This window comes from Castor canadensis, chromosome 3, assembly GCF_047511655.1.
Source record: "Castor canadensis chromosome 3, mCasCan1.hap1v2, whole genome shotgun sequence".
In the NCBI taxonomy this organism is placed as follows: Eukaryota; Metazoa; Chordata; class Mammalia; order Rodentia; family Castoridae; genus Castor; species Castor canadensis.
Window position 1 is genome coordinate 94299127 of NC_133388.1, and position 15738 is coordinate 94314864.

A 15738-nucleotide genomic window follows, 5' to 3' on the forward strand; every position below is an offset into this window, starting at 1 on the left:
TGTAGCATAGTGGAAGTAACATTATACTGTGGAAAAAAAGAGAGGGTCATGCCCATACTTAAAGGCACAAATGAATAGGCACTAATGTGGAATCTGAGAAAGCAGGTCAGAAATTGATCTGGACAACAGCCATAAACAGCCACTTTGAATGAGAGTAAATAAACAGCATCTCAAGGACCATGCACAATAAGGAACTCACCTTCCTACATGTAGTCCTGACTACAGTCCTCAAAGTGTGTGACATCAGGCAACTAGTTATATATATATTTACATCGCCACTAAGCCAGTTATAAATATGGGGTAGGTACCAACAACATAAATAAAGCAATTACAGCGCTGAAGACCTGTAGGTACCCAAAACACATGTTTTAAATTTCTGGCCCCTCCCAATGCCTGTGGATATTTAAACTGAGCAAAGCTGATGTTATTCAACTTGGCCAGGAGAGTGGAGTGCATTTCATGTGTCTTTGTGTTCATATGTGGGCACTGGACAATAGGACAAGGAAAGTCTACCTGGACCCCATAAGAAGGGCTTCACAGAGGAGCTGCAGTTGGATTTAGATCTTAAAGAAGAGGCTTCTTACAGGAGATGAAAAGAGAAGGCAGGTATCTGCACAGAGCTGGTCTGTGTCAGGGCTCTATATCTTCAGCAGTCTTTTGTCACTTGTCAGCTATGTGTCTTGGAAAGACCCAGATAATCTGTCTTAATCTGGATTCCCTTCTTAAAAGTGAAGCCTCTCCTTTCTAAGTATGTCATACACCACTTAAAGGAGTAAATGACATAAAGGAAAATAATAAAGTGGCCAAAGCTTAAAAGTAGGATAAGCAAAACAAATGTGTCAGACACCACAATCTGTCATTTTAAGTGTGGAAATGCAGTTGCCACAAACTGGGCCAGTATCTGGTGTGAAAACCAAGGTCAGGTTATCTGTATGAAAAGTTCTTCAGCAGTGACTGAAAAGAATTCCCAGGAGCTCCCCTTCCCCAGGCTGCAGGAGGCTCTGATTTTAGAGCTGAATAAGGTGGTTTTTCTCCAATTGCAGTAGTTTCCCCTTATCAATGATTTTCCTTTCCTCGGTTTCAGTTATCCAGGATCAACTATTGTCTGAAAATTTTAACTGCAAAATTCCAGTAATAAAAAATTGGTAAGCTTGGAATTATGCACCATTGTAAGTTATTGATTATTTCACACTGCTATGCTCAGGATCTGAATCTTTGCTCTTTCCACAGTATGCACACTGTATACTCTACCCTCCAGTGAAGATTTAACAGTCTTCTCAGCTATCTACTCACAGTGCCTCTTTAGGTAATATTCATTTACTTAACAAGGCCTTAAAAGTCAAGAATAGTGATTCAGGCAATTGTATTACAGTATATTGTTCCAATAGTACTGCTTTATTGGTAGCCATTGTTAATCACTTATCATGGCTAATAAGGTATAATCACACCATATTCATAATTATATATGTTGGTTAAAACAGTCTACACAGGTTTGATACAATCTGCAGCATCTGACATCCACAGGAAGTTTTGAAGTATATTACCCATGGACAATGACACATTCTTGTAATTTTAAAATATCCTTAGATTACAAGTACTTAGATCTTACCTTCACACATTTAATATCTTATAGGTCAGTGAATATGTTACTAAGTCTTCACACAATGCTGAAGGATAGAAAGTATTAATAAATATAATATTTAGATTATCAGGACTCGTGTGACTTGTGGAATTGGAATAATGGTACCAACACAGGCCCTGTGTCTTTATTAAGCAATATATGTTGAGTGTTCTAGGAAGAATAATGGAACAAACAGTCTCACTTGGGACAGGGAATAAATATTTCCTAAATGGTTTTGTAGAAACTTACAGAAGTTTGCATGGAACTCTGAGGTCTGACTGCTGCTGGCCTGGGTATGCTTTGAAAGATGTATGTCAGTGTGTTTACCTTATGTTGAGAAGTTCTAGCCATTCTGCATTTAAAACAAAGCAAAACATCAAACCATGCAACACAGTGGGTCCCTTTAGCTTATTTGTAATGTTCCAGAAGTAGGTTTTAGATTTCCACTATTCTATGTCACTTCCAGTGTGCAGATTTTTTCTGTGGTACTGGGGTTTGAACACAGGGCCTAAACTTTGAACTACTCAACCAGTCCTTTTTTGTGATTTTTTTTAAGATAGGTTCTTAGAAACTATTTGTCCAGGCTTATTTAGAAATGCAATTCTCCTGATCTCTGCCTTCTGAGTAGCTAGGATTACAGTCCTGAGCCAACAGCACCCAGCTCATTGTACAGATATTTGTAGAAGGTATAAGGGATGACAGGAAGGAGAAGTTCTCAGGGAGGAACCAAACTTTCCCTTTGGTTATCAGGCATCATACATGCAGGTGCCCATGAAGTACTGGGACTACTTGTGTTCTTCCTCTCTCCTTGCCTTCTCAAGAAGCACCTACTTAAGCTGATAGAAAAATGGCTTCTTACGACCCATCCACTGACCACTCAAAATGTCCCCAATACTCAGGCAGAATTCCATTTCCCCCACACAGGGACAAGCTAACCAGACCCTGTATGTGAGAAGCTGGTCATCCAATCTCACCTTACCTGTACTCTATAAACTCCTCTACAGCCAGTTGTGAAATGCGATTCATCTAAAATGGTAGATCCCACAACGTGCAATGAACTGTGCATGGTTTCTCAAAAGGGAAGTGCGTCACTGAACTACAACTTCTTGAAAACATGCACTAAGGTATTAATTTCTACCTCATCCTATTTGGGAGTTTTTGAAACTCTTAGGAGAGTCTATCAAATGTTTCACATTCTACAAAACTGTGTCCATGTACATGGCCTCATCTTTAGCCATAGGCTCTATATTAATTGCTGAGAATTTTATTTTGCTGTGTGCAGATGTTTCAGAAATACATTAGTAAGTACAGACTCCATCATGCTTTTTGGCCCTGTGAGTTGTAGCTCTGGCCACTAGTGCACCAAATTAGCTATTAGTCAATTGTGAATGAATATGTTTGCACTGAGAAAAAATATGTTGGGCATATCTATCTTGAGCCTTGAGTGTGTGTGTGTTTATGTGTGTGTGTGTGTGTCTATGTGTGGTGTAGCTATGCCCCAGTTACAAATGAAAAGCAGAGCCAGAGGCATGTAGCCAGGGATCAGGGTAAACACTGAGGACAGGGAATGATACTGACTTAGTGCATCCTCCTGCACTGCATGTAAAGGAGACCCACAGCCTACAAACTGTCACTCCAGGTTGAAGAAAACTTACTGTTCATTTGTGAATATGGTCCAGTCTTCCTAAACATTTTTCATATTCAGGATACAAGGTATTGGAGTTCTTTGCCTTAGAATACTCAGTATTAAGCATGTTCACTTGGTGGTAGACACTGTGGGCTTTGAATTCAGCCTTTCTTGGTTCAAATACTGGCCCTCCAACTTCCCAGTGAAGCAGCCTAATTGGGTTGCTTTAGCCTCTGTGAGCCTATTTTCCCATACATGAAGACATTCCTTCTGCCTCTCTGCTGATCCCCTCCCACTCACATTCCCTATCTGCTCACTCTAGGCATGTATTGAGGTTTTGCCCAGGAAATGATAAGATCAAATTAGTTAATGCTACAAAAACGTAGATACAGGCCCTGCTATGTGCTATTATAATCAAAATCTTCCTTGTTAGCATCCCCTTCTTTTAGTGAGCACTAGTCTTCATTTTTTAAAACTGCCATCAATCACTCAAAATCTGGCTCCAAGCAGGATATGTTCTTCCAGGTCATTGCAGTATTTCTAAGTTAGTCATTTCTTGAGCACTGAGCTATTTGTGAGAACAATTTTATTTCAAGTTCTTTCCATACTGACAGCCCTTCAAGCAGCTGTTAGGTTTCTAATACAAATTTAAGGTATTCTCCAAGCTTTTTTACATTGGCATTTATTCTAAAGGGTTTTCATATTCATTTAGTGCCCATAATGTCAATTAATGAGTGGTAAAGATTCCGGTATGACTTCATCTCCTCATACAGCAGCTTAAAGATATTAACAGGAGCTGAATAAGAAAAATTAATACAATTCTGAGTGGGACCATCCACCCCCAACAGATATGTGTTCACTCCCCATGTTGGACTCTGGAGCAGCTTTAAAGCCTGAGTGAAGAAAGGCTACCATGGCTGATACTCACAATGCATTCTGTGTAAATGCCACATGCCAAAGCACACACTGTCATTCTATATGAATGTATGTGTGTATTTTTTTATTGTTGTAAATGGTTCAAAGGTTGGGGAAGGTCACTTCTAAAACAAAATGTGATAACTTTTTAATAAGATAAATGAAAAGAACATAGGAAATGATCTTATATACTATTGACAGCTTTCTACACTAGATAGGCCTATATTTGTGTATTTTGTGTGAAATCTTTGCCTAAACAGTAATGCTGTACTTTCCATTTGAATCTGTTTTTAAATGTCTTTAGCTATTAGTGATCAGTAAGTAAAATTGGACCTTAGAATCCAAAAGCAACAACAGCAAATAAAACCTAAAACACCCAGCATCACCAAGTCTTCTGTTTTTAAGTGCTTTCTGTCAAGTCTGAGCAAACTTGGAGGTTTAAAGTATCTTCTAATTATCATGTTTGATTTCTTTCATTTTTCAAGTATTGTGGGAAGTTCTTAATGAAAAAGTCTTAAAATACTCATATATATGAGCAAATATGTAAAAATTAATAGAGCTTTAATGCTATCACTACAAAAAATATATTCTTTGTGGTAACAGTGTTCAAAACCTCTCTTCTTGTTATTTAGAAATATGCATTATATTTCAGTCACATTGCCATGCAATAGAAACCAGAAATTATCCCTCCTATCTAAATATAATTTTGTACTCATTCATGAATCTCTTCTCAATCCCCATCTTCCCATTTATGCTTACACTCTTTGTATTAAAATATCTTCCTTGCTTTAGAAGCATTAATATGTGCTGTACATACATCTATCACATCTCTAAGACTCAATTACCCTGCTTATTTATGCACCTTATCTACTTACCAATCCAAATTTCCTGAATGAATCTATAATGTTTCACTCTTTCAGGATGTAAACATATAACAGTTTTTCAATTTACACTATATATATGCTATATATATGAAATAATTGACAATTTGGGAATTAAGCAACCCAAGGGCATGCAATCTTATTGTGAGATTTTATGCTTATTAGAAAATGTTAACACAAGGTCTGGTCTCAAAATTTTAACAAAGTACCCAGAAGATGAAGCAATCACAATGTAAGCTTATTCTGCATACAGGAGGAGGTTGTCATCACAGCATAAGGACGTCCCTAGTCATTCAGTCAAGGTGAATGTGTGGTGTCTGTCTTCACAGAAGTGAAAGCCAGATCAGCAGCTGGTATAGGGCATGATGAAGGTGAGGATAGAGGTGATGATGTAAGTGATGACAAAGTGATGATGGAGTTGATGATGGCGGTGATGACGGAGCATGGTGATGGAGCATGGTGATGGAGCATGATGGAATATGGTGAAGGAGTATGGTGATGGAGCATAATGGAGTGTGATGATGCAGTGTGATTGACTGGGATAATAGAGTGCTTTCAAGGTGAAGATGGAAGTGATGATTGAGCACTTCCTCCTCAGAGTTCAGAGCCTCTGGCTACTGATACTGTGGATGCTCCCTGCTCAGGTAGATGTCTTGCCAGACCTGAGAACCACCACATTTCTGCTACTCCTGTGTTCAGCCTCACTTAACTCAGCACACCATTTCAGAGGATGATATAATTTGCTTTAACATTTGTATATTGTCATCCAATATACAAACTTCATTTAACACATCATTTCTTCACATACTCATTAATTAGAAAAAGAAAAAAAAGACTGAAAATAAAAGAAGAATTTGTTATGTCACGAATACATCTCAACTACCTCACCATTATAGTACTAATAATTCTAGAAACATTGTTTTAATATTTTAAAGTTTGACTGTCAGCCTGTAAGTAACAGGGCTATAAGAGCAGAACAAAATACTCATCAACGGTGTAAAAAATATGGAAAGTAGCAATGCATAAGAATATTATATGTGTGCTATAGTTTGAATTAAAACCATTGAAATGTCTTGATTCTGGCAAAAATGGCTATGATCTGCATGTAAAAGAAACACTAGTTAAGAAACCAGTGCTGCAGTTCATAGCAGGAATTCAGGAAATAATGATGGACTTCACAGCTTGTGTTCCTTAAGGACATCCAGTGAAGAGATAGCCTACAGAAAGATCTTTTCACCTTATTGGATTCTAAGTGGTTACAGCTTAATGTTCTTAGAAACTAGCAGGAACTTCCTGTCCTGATCTTCACAGTCGTAATAATCCTTTATTCCAGAAGTTAGGCTAGTTTCCATATGACTATGTTTTTAAAAACAGTCTGCCTATTAGAGCATAGATTTGTGGGCCCAATCAGAGTAGTTCAGGCCTTTAATCCTGATACTGGAAGGTCCAGATCAGGAGGATCTTGGTTGCAGGCCCTCTATGGGAAAAAACTGGTGACACTGCATCAAGATTCAAATATCTGCTTGCTGCAGTGTGTGTTATTCACATGTATGTGGTGCCTAAGCAGCAGTCCCTTGATGGCACCTCATTTCAGTCATCCTATTGCCAATACCTTCACATAACCAGATCCTTTGATTGTTTTTTCTTTTTTATGGGACTCAGTCTGGCCTGTAACTCTCTATGTAGCCCTGGCTGGCCTAGAACTCATGATATTCCTATTTCATCCTGTGAGTGCTGGGATTGTAGGTGTGCACTGCCATACCCAAGCTTATTTTGTCTGATTTTGAACCATATGGGAAAACTTCAGATTTCATTAGCACAATCCCTTGACATCTCTAAAGCTACACTAGAAATGCTCATCCTCAGCTAGCCAAGTCTCCACTCGAGCTGCCTCTTCACACTACACACAGCACTCCTTGTGTTTCCTGTAAGTCTCCTTTCCAAATGCCCAGACTGGCATGTTTCAAGCCTCCCACCATCATCTTCCATTACCACCCCATGCTATATACATCCACTTCTCTCTAATCCTCATATTTTGTTAAGAAAATAAAATTTATTCAGTGAATTTCAACAATTTATTTTTCTTTTTGTTTTTCTGAAACAAGTGTCTATATGTAGCCCAAACTAGCCTAGAACTGCAGATCCTTTTGCCTCCACTTCCACATACTGTGATTAAAGGCATGTGCTTCCACACCTGGCAAATTCTCAAAGTTTTCATACATAATTTGTTGTAAATTTATGTGTGCTCAGAGTCCTTATTTCATCATCTCGTTCCACTTGTCATCGTAAGTCCTGAATTCTGAATCTAACATAATACTCCTTTTCAAATACAAGATACGCATGCATCATGACCCATAACAGAAAACTAGAAAATATGTAGGATACTTTTTCTCCAGGAATTCTCTTCAGTTATCTGAACTCTCACTTTTCATTTACAGAATTCCAAAGAAAAATGTACTCATGGATTCCAACAGGTAATCTTACACTTTTCATTCCAGTACAGCTCAACTCTCCCCTCCAGGATTCTGCAAACATCTAACTAAGTACTTTCCTAACTAAATTACTAAATAATTAAATAAATGTCAGTGTCTTAATAGCTAAAACAAGAGATTTTATTTTCCATCATTATTATTCCTTACCACCTCAGGTTTTATCTTTGGAACCATTCTTTCTTTGAGACTCTTCCAATTCATTAGGCATTTACATTAATAAACAACATGAAGTCATATATTAGACATGCATATTTGTTCAATATGACACTATCAGTCCTTGAACAATTGCATCTCGATTCCTCATATATAAATGATAATGGCAAATCTGATCAATGCCTGAATAATCTTTTATTGGTTTCTATTCAGTGCATTTGAAGTTTGTTTCTCCCAAACATCGCCTCCCACCATTTTCTGCTCTCATTTTCATTGAGCATTTTATGTGATTATATTTAATCTCACTCTTAGCATACACTTTATGCTTCCTCTTTTAGAATCATATTTAGTGATGGTTTGCATTGGTTGCTGAATATTTTACATATATTTATAGGTCAGTATTTTGATGACTATAGATACAAAAACCTATATATGTATATATATATATATGCACAAACATATATATATATATGTTTATATATTATAATATATATCATGTAGGCTACTATCTAAAACTGCATTATCTATTAATTTTTGTTCTGATGGTTCCAGCTTAGGCCACTGGGGGCTCTTTCAGTTCTCCCTGACATACCAGTACAAGTACATGTGCATGTTTTGTACTTGGTTATTTCTGCCACCACAAAATACAACAGCTTCAATTTTTCTTTTCCTGCCCCTATCTTGGAGTCTGCCATTTCCCCATGCATCCTGTGCTCCTTTAACTGTTGAACTAAATTATAGTCCAGCATCTGACTGTTATGTGTGCCATTGCCCCTGCTGTGTCATTGATATAGGAGCCCTCAATTGACAAACACCCTGGGTGTGTTCAGCGTACCTGTAAATGTTACAATACATTTACATCTCATTTTCTACTAAGACAGACATGAGCTCATACTGAATTCTCCAATTTTTACTCTGCACCACATGAATCCTTACAACAATCACCCAAACTCACAGGTAACCTTCCACTCCCAAAGTGAGCACCCTGGTTCCCATCACCCCTTCTAATTACATAATTATTCAATTTGGGATATACATTTTAGAATCGTTAACTCTGTGGCAAACAAATTTTCCTTTAAAGTTGGGTATCCTTCATCATATAGACTTCACTTATTTACAGAATGGCTTATATTAGTCCACTTCTCCCCAGTTCCTCTTGTGAGGTTGTTCCATATTTTGTAATAAAACCTAGGTTCTTTCATCAATCCTGCATTCCATCCTAATATCCAAATAACCTCCGGAATATTTCCTTTCTAAAACTGACATACATGAGGATTAATTCTTGTGTTACATATTCAGCGAGATTTGAAAAATATAGTATCATGTATCCACTACTAAAGAAATGTAAAGAATAATTTCAAAGTGATTAAAAAAAACCTCTGCATTTCACCTTTCAGACTTTGCCCTCTAAACATGGGTGACAATGTTCTGTTTAGCTTTTTCAGAGTGTGAGTAAATGTAGTCACAGGGAAGACTTTTCTTGATGTTCTTGCATGGCTGTAAAAACTTGTTTCTTTGTAGTACTGGATCCTCATTCCACCACAGATAAAGCTTAGTTTTGCTCATTCTTTCCTCTATTAAACTGCATTTTAGTACTTCCAAGCTTTTGGAGGTTATGAATAAAGCCTCTGTTAATATTCATATACAGATTTTTATGTACATAATTTTAAAATAAGTTGGGTAAATATCTAGGAGTGCAATTGCTTGATTACATAAGACTATGTCTAGCTTTGGAATAAGCTGCAAAAATGGCTTCCAATGTTGGTTCACCATTTTGAATCTCTTCATTAAGGCATGCAAGCTCTCACTGGTATGCATGCTGCCCAGTCAAGTAAGATTTTGGGATATTTGGCTTTCTAATAAGTATGTTGTGGTATGTCATTGTTTAATTTATACTTCCAACTGGCAAATGATGTTGATATTATTCACTATCTTTAATTCTTGTTGAAGTGCCTGTTCAGAGCACCTGCCCATTGTTTAATTTTGTTGTTTTTGTGCTATAGCATTTTAAGAATTCATTGTACATTTTTATATGAATTCTTACCTGTTTCTTTTTGCTTTTTTATGATTGATATGTTCTTTTTCTTCTACTCTTGTAAGACAGAAACTAAGATCTTTTATTTTAAAACTTTAAAAACAAATTTACAAATTTATCTCTAAGCAATGCCTTTGTTATCTCCCATGAAATTTGTTAAGTCTTATTTTAATTTTTGTTAAGTTAATAATATATTTTGAGTATCCCTTTGGACTTTTTTTGACCTGTGAGATTTATGTTTAGGAATTTTTTGTTTATCTCCAAATGACTGATGATTTTTCAACTTATCTTTTTTTATTATTTTCTAATTTAATATTTTGTGGTCATAGAATATAACTTGTTGAAATCTGTTGTTTTTATTTTTAGTGGTGCTTGTGTTTGAACTCAGGGCCTCATGCTTACAGATGCTGTACCACTCAAGCCATGACCAAGTCCTTTTGATTTCTATTTTTTTACAGCAAAAAAAGTGTTTAAAACCTAAGACTTAATTTGTAGAGTCAATGCAAAAAGTTTATGCACAGCATATGACCAAAAAAGACAACAGAGGGAAAAACATAACTGTATGAACAGTAATAAAAATAAATATCTTATTAATCCATTAGAAATCAAGAAGAAAAATAAGTAAGGAAAACAATGGCATGAATGGAAGACCACAAGACCTTAAATATAAACAAAGTGTATTGAGTTTAAATACATTGTATTATAAAATTGACAAATTTAAAGATGTCAGCATAGTTAAAAATAAGATCAAAATTAAAACAACGTTAAAGAAAGGCCTATATTCTGCTCAGTAAAAATGTACCAAAATGTGAGAAAAAATAGAAATAGTAAAATATAACGTGATATTTTGAAAAATTAATTATAACTATACTAATATCAGATAAAATATACCTTAAGGAAAAAGCATAAATAAAGACAAAGAGATATATTTCAAAATCACAAATTCCATATTAAAAATGTGTATTATTCTAAATTTGAATGTATATTACAAAGTCTCTTCAAAAATCTAACACTATAAAAGAAGGAATATATAAGTCTACTGAATGCAATCCTCAAAAGATAAAGGAACCATACCAAAAATCAGAATAGGTATAAAGGATTTTATGAATATTTATTGACGTTATTAAAAGAATGTGTTAACTTTGTAAAGATTTGTTATCTGTACATGGATGATCTGTAATTTACACATGCACTTAAGCATCAATTATTCAGTTAAGGAACAGTGATCACTTGATGGGATGGAGTGCAATGGCATCTGAAGGGGGACAGGGTCAGGTGTTATTTTGCCACAGATGGTGACAGGAGGCAAGTTAAGCAATTAAAACTAATGTGAAAAGAATGAGATACCAAGGACTTAATAAAGATTGATAACGTATTTATGATGAGAAGGTCAAAGGAAGATCATCATTATAATTTGATAGCAGTTTGGGTGTAGAGGTGAGAGGTAGAAAGGACTCATCCACAATTCTCTTGTTCTTGGCTGGGGTAGGAGGATAAACACAGAAAGCAGGAGGAACCTTATTTGTTTGTATGTCTCTCCTCTTATTTGACATGAAATTCTGCTACCACAGGACAGATGTTTCCTCTCTGTCTTCCTTGTTTGACTGTCAGAAACTGAATCAGAGTATGTGGTACATGTAGGGTTGTTCAATGATTCTTGATTTGCTCTCCTTCCTGAATTTTGGGCCTCCATGGAGCAGAGACAACTAAACCTCAGCAGCTCAACTTATGGGCCCTCTTTCCTCACAATCTTGAACTAGAATGAAGGTGCCAGGTAGGCTCATTCCTGCAGAGACCTTAATTGAGTCTCATGCTTAAGCTATTGAAAGCTCATGGATGCTCTCCTTACATAATCCTGTTAATGACAACTGTGTCACAAAAGTGGAAAATCTAAAGGTACTGTACATGAGGTCTCATATCTTATGCAATCAATTTAAAAGAAGAAAACATGTCTTTGAATCACTTCATATTCAAAATCCTGTAGGTACAGCACTTGCAAGTAAAAACTTAAGATAACCAACGCATCAGATTTTAGTTTGGCATTTATTTAAATAAACTTTTTTTCTTATAATTAAGTTCCATACTCAAAGTTTGCTTAGTTTTGTTGCTTACTTCACTTTAGTCACTAAGCCTGCCTAATCACTGTCTCATTCTTCATGTAACTTCAACTTGAGTGTACTAAAAATTCAAGTTATAGCTTTAAAGCCAGTAATATGAAATTTTGAAAAGTGGCCTTTATAATTAAGTAACATTTATAATGCCATATTAATATTGCATCAAAACATACACTATATTAAGAAAATAAAATACTAAATAGGCATTACCTAAGTCTTGATAAATTGAATTTACAGTATAGTAATTTTCTTTTGTAGAACTCCTTCTCTTACTCAAATTTTATAATAGAGGAGTACTTAAAACATTTCTGGAAATATGCAAATTTTCCCTACACTGTTTCTTAAGAAATTGATTTAAGGGACCAGATCTAAACAATATATGAAATTATAATACATACATGTGGTTTTGAAATGTCTTAACTTTAAGAATGATTTTTATAATTACAAAGCCCAAAATTAAGTAATGCAATTAATGTAAATGAAGTATCATTAACAAAAGCAACATAAAGAGATCCATAATAATGAAATTTTGGATAACTGATACTTGATAAATTATTAATTAGTGCTTCATGAAATATACAAATTTATATTATTATGACCCTAAAATGAGAAGCAGAGGGTCCTGTTTAGTGGTATGTTGTGCCTCCGTGTATCTGAACAGAGACTGTGCCACATCTGTAAGTCATTCAATGTGCACCTGGAGTGGGCATCCTGTTCATGCCCTCCCATGTACTCTTTTGGTTGATGAATTTAGGTGCAGAGCAAGCTGCACATTGAAGGCTTGAGGAGGTGAGGCAGTGGAGCTGTTCTTTAAGAATGGCTTGGCATCCCTCAGTGTCACAGCCCTGATAGGGACAAGACAGATGTCACAACTGTGGTGTTCTAGATAAGCATGCCAAGGAATGTAAGATGTCACCTAACCCAGGAATGCCACTTCATCCAAAGCAGCAAACATATGGTGGCCTCGTATCTGCTGAAGGCCCAATAGGCCCCCAGCTCCCTGGAAGAAGGGTACACAGACCTGCCCTGTCTTCAGAGACCCAGAATTGACCCACCTGGATAGAGGGTGTTCTTTTGCTCACAGGAAATTTTAAGGAGCAGACATCCATTCACAGAGTTGAGACAGTGGGGACAGGGTGTAGTGGGGAGTTGCTGTCACTGGCATGTGTCTCAGTAGCAGCTATCATCCCTGACAGTGGGGGGAGGGCAGAGGGAAATAAACTCATTTCATGCTCTATTCAAAACCAGTGAGGGCTTTGGAGGAACCACCCTAGAACCTGCATGTTCCATCTGAGGCTGGCCCCTAACCATTGGCTTTAGAAAGTGGCCTGGATGAGGATGTTGTTCTCCATTTAAAGAAGGGTATGTAACATTTATCTTGCTAGGGTGTGAAACAATTAAGTGGAAAGCCAGATTAGTGGACACAACCCACCAGCTACTGCTGTCTGTGGGGGTCACTCAAGTAAGGCAGCGTTTTATCACATCTTGTTCCCTCATAATCGGATCTTGAGATACAGTTCTGGGAATGGTCACAAGCACTGGGCTATGATGACAGGCAAGAAGAGCAGTTGGAGGATCAGCTGCAGACTGCTGCTCCTAATTCACTCCCACCCCTTTTAGGGTCAACTCGATTGCATTCATTTGCTCCCTTGGATAAGTGCACTGTAGGCCCCACTTTCTCAAGGATGCCAACTGCACTATCAGTGTGCAAATGATATGCCTGGTGCATTTTAACTTGTTTTCTTAATGCAATTATTCTGTTTTGTGTTTTTCTATATTTTTATCTAAGACCTTCATTCCTGTTCTCAGAACAGGAGCTACTCTAGGGATATTTCAGGATATCTCCAGGTCTGAACAACAGGAATAAAACTTGTTTTTAGCACCATGGGAAGCAATCATTTACATAAAGAAAGCAAACTAGCAAAATGGAATTTCTGCCTAAGAAATGTCTGAAAAGTTCAACATGAACTGATGGACATTCTGTGAATGAGGAACAATAATTACTTCAAATGTAATTTATGTTTTGAAGATCAACAATTAGTTCTTCAAAATGAATATTTAAGCTAATATGCTACATTTTCTATTGATTACTCTGTGATAGAAAATTCTAGTATAGAATTGGTATATAAGCCATGATTATAATTTTTATATCTATTAGCAAATGATATGAAACACCTTTAATGTTACAGACATTCACATTAAACCAGGCCTAGTGACACACATCTGTATCCTAGTAGTCAGGAGGTGAAGTCAGGAATATGATACGTTCAAGGCCAACCTGAGCTACATAGTGAAACTGTTTCAAAAACAAACAAAGAAAAGAAAGAAAGAAGTGGAAGGAAAGAAGGAAAGAAAAGGAGAAGGGGAAGGGAAAGGAAAATATAGGAATTTAGATTATCCAGAACAAATGAAAGAATTTTCTTTTACTAGACATACAAAGTCTTAAGAATATCCAATAGTTAGTGTAACTAGCTGAATATATTTTCGTAAATACTTGCTCATATAAACTATCCTATTTCTGTCCCAATACTTAATTCATTTCAGATTTGGTATCCCCATTTAATGTAAAACTTAAGGACACATGATTCAGGGTAAACTTTCCTGTGTATTTGGAAGTGATGGAGGCAGGATTCTATATCTGTCACATATAACATTGTGGTTACTAGGGAAATGTCACTGCAGAGGCTCATGCCAGATTTGCCTTAGAAAAGTGTGTAACTCTTACTGAAATAAGATCCACTGGGGAACAGATTACTTAATGAGATTGTTAATAAAATAAGAACTAATAGAGGCAATAAATTGCTCTTGATAATAATTATGACTTATGATTTATGGTATTTAGGTAGATACATAATGTGTCAAGTGAAATAAGCTAGACTGAGAGAGACCAGCATTGACATGTATTCTCCCATATGTGGGATCTATGGGGAGAAAACAAGAGGAGAAAACACAAGGAGGGCTGTTAGGGAAGAGGAAGAGGATCATGGAAAATGGTGAGGTAATAAGAGAGGTTATGAGGTGAATACGATCAAAGTATATTAATTGCATGTATGAAATTTTCACAATGGAATCCATTATTTTGTATAATTAATATGTGTGAATGAAAAATTTGAAAAAAGGGATTCATACAAATACAATAATCAAGGCATGGTATTGGCATCAACTAGACAAATCAATAGAACAGAATAACCTGGAAGAATACCCACACATATACGATCAATTGATTTTTGACAAAAGTTCAAAGACGCATCTGTGGAAAATGGCTACTTTTTTTTAAACAAATGATCCCATAAAATGCATTCCTATATATCTAAATCTATTTCTATATAGTTATAAAGAACTTTGATATATACATTTATAACATAAAAAGTAAAGTAGATCATACTCACATATGAAACCTAGAAACGTGAAATTTATGGATGAAATCACAGGGGAAAATCTTTGTGTCTCGGGCCTGGCACAGATTTTTTTAGATATAAGATCAAAAGCATGAAGAAAAAGAAAAAATCATAAATTTGACTTCATTAAAATGATCAGGTTCTTTTCTTCAAAATACATGTTATGACAGTAAAATGCAAGCCACAGATTAAAGGTAGTTTTATGAAGCCACATATATAGCAAAAGACTTTTATCTAAAATATATAAAGAACTCTCTAAATTCAATAATAGGAAAACATCACACATTAATTTGCCCTCAGCAAATAATTTATGAGACCCAATTTTGAAAATACCTAACACAAAATGGGTTGGCAGAGTGGCTCAAGTGGTAAAAGTGACTTTCTAGAAAGCATGAGGCCCTGAGTTCAAACCCCAGTACCACCAAAAAAACAAAAATGTCCTTGCTGAGATGAAGCTCAATCTGTAATAAGTTCTGGAGGGCAATAATGAATCTCAGGTGCA